We start from the raw sequence: 2,829 nt of genomic DNA, 5'->3' as shown, positions 1-2,829 counted from the left end.
CTTGAGACTGATGAAATTATTTTTTCAGGTCTGTCTATGTTCACTGTGTTGATGGATATATAACTCTAGTATTTGCCAAAGCCTATAGAATTGTAGCACTACAAAGAGTGAATATTACTGTGAGTTCAAAAACAAAAATCCACCATATAGTGGAGGGGATGCAAAATGGAATGCAAATGATAACAAATGGATTAACTATATGAAAATGAATAACATAACCACAGTGAAGGGGGCAAAAAGAAAAGCAGATTTACCTTAGAAATCTGTTTTGACCAGATAGTGTAAGGCTGAATACAAAAACAACTGTCTGGGAGGTCAACAGTTAAAGATCTAACATTGTCACTGCTGTGGCTCTGATCAATGCTGGCATGGGTTTGATCCCTGGCCTGAGAACTTCGACATGCTGTAAGTGCAGCCATAAAACAAAACAAAACAAAACAAAACAAAAAAACCCTGTCCAGAAATTCTGTATGCCAATTCAAAAACTTTTTTCATATGGTGCAGATTAGCAGTTCTGAAATTTTGTGTGTATACTAGGGTTGAACAACTAAGTAAATATAAAAGTGGGTAGTTTGAGCCAGTTTCTCTCTGTCTAAGAAAGATGTTACAAATGAGGACAGAGAAAAGGCTGTCGTGAACACTGTGGTGTTGGATTAGAATCGGAGATAGTATGAATTTCTGGTGGTTTGTTGTTGGTGGTTGTCTTTTTAGGGCCACAACTGTACATTATGGAGGTTCCCAGGCTTGAGGTTGAATCGGACCCCTATACAGCTGCTGGCCTACACCACAGCTATAGCAATGCTGGGTCCAAGCTGCATCTGCAACCTGCACCACAGCTCATGGCAACACCAGATCCTTAACCCACTGAGCAAGGCCAGGGATTAAACTCATGTCCTCATGGATACTAGTTGGGCTCGTTAACTGCCGAGCCAGGACAACTGCTGAGCCAGGATGAGAACTCCAGAATTCATGGTTTTTGATGGATGGGTGGAGATAGGTAGATGTGTGTATGTGCACAGGATAGTATACATTCATATATTTCCAAGGCCTATCAGCTCTGAAGGCCTAGAAGCAATGATATTCCAGTAGCAATGAGAATACCTGTCACCTACCCAGACAGTATTGTCTAAAGTACTATTTTAAAAAAATTAGCAGGGGGTGGAGTACCCAGGCTCTTTGGAGAAATGATTGATTACAAGGCTGGGGTAGGGAAAATACAACCTTAACCTGAAGCCTGAACTATTTCTGAAGAATCTTCCAATGCAAATAAAATATTGACAAAGAAGAAGCTCCAAGATTTGCCTTAAAATTCCCTCCTAGGTCTTTAAATAACGTCTAAGCTATGCATGTGCAGGGGAAGACTCTAGGATGATTAGAAGAGAATAACTACTGAAAGCTGAAAATTGTGCCAAAATTTCAGAGTTCACACACATGCCAGGAGTTGGAGGTTGGATTTTTGTACTCATCTGGAGTGGAGTGACCTTGGTAAAAAACAAGAGTAAAACAGGTTTCAGGAGTTCCTGTCGTGGTGCAGTGGCTAACGAATCTGACTAGGAACCATGAGGTTGCAGGTTCGATCCCTGGCCTTGCGCAGTGGGTTAAGGATCCAGCGTTGCCGTGAGCTGTGGTGTTGCTGTGGTTCTGGCGTAGGCCGGTGGCTATAGCTCCAATTGGACCCCTAGCCTTGGAACCTCCATATGCTGCAGGAGCGGCCCTAGAAAAGGCAAAAAGACAAATAAATAAATACACAGGTTTTAATTAGGACCCTAGAAATGTCCCATCCTGAGAGTAAGTATCATTCACTAAGAGTGAGGACTGCTTCTTAGAAGTCAGTGCAAAACTGAAATAGCCCTGCCCTAACAGTCTAAAACTTAGCCTTCATATTCTCAAGATGACTCATTTGTATTATCACGCCTGCCATAACAAAACCCAATCTTTAGAGGAAGTTAACACAATTAAGAACCTCTACAAACTATTTTTCACAAGATTCAGCCCACAAGGGAAGAATACTAGACCCACGAATCAGCAGGAAAATGTTCTCAGTTATGAATATATAAAACAATAGAAGCAAACCCAGACACAATCCAGATGGAGTTGACCTGACAAGGACTAAAAAATAACAGGGAATAATATGTTAAAGAAAATGGAGGAAGCATGGACAGATTGTAGAAAATGAAAAACTACAAATCTTCAAAGCAACCAAGGGAAAAGGAGCTTTCAAAGGAGCATCAGTAATACTGATGACTTCTCAAAAGAAACTATGAAAGCAAGAAGGCAGTGAATGACATTTGATATTAAAGGGTTTAATGGAGGGGGGAGGAAACCCAATCAAAAATTTTATGACCTAAGAAAAAAATTCTTTGAAATTGCAAAGATGTGTTTCAACAAATGTAAATAAAGCAAAAGTCAAAAGAATCAACAGCATAACTGTACTTCAAGAAATACCAAAGTGTTTGTCAGGCTGAAAGAAAATGATTCCATGTGGAAAGACATGATTTAGGAATTATCATCAGCAAGAAACAGAATGTAGGTAAATTTAATGAATATTGACTGTATAAAACAACCCTGTGTAGTTTTACAACTTTTATGAAAGTCTAAACTTTTTCAAAATAAAATCCTTTTAAAAACATGTTAAACTGATCCCCCAAATAGAGATGCTGGGAACCTCAGCAGGTGATGCTCAAAGTCTGCATCCAATAGTAAAGCTGACAGAAGCCCTAGCAAGGGACCACCAATCCCATCAAAACTAGAGGCAGTAGGTAGCAGCTGTCATCCAAATACAAATGATGGGGTCCGAGAAAACAAGACTGCATTCTCCAGAAACTATAA

This window comes from Sus scrofa, chromosome 2 (assembly GCF_000003025.6).
Source record: "Sus scrofa isolate TJ Tabasco breed Duroc chromosome 2, Sscrofa11.1, whole genome shotgun sequence".
NCBI lineage: Eukaryota > Metazoa > Chordata > Mammalia > Artiodactyla > Suidae > Sus > Sus scrofa.
This window is presented reverse-complemented; position numbering follows the sequence as displayed.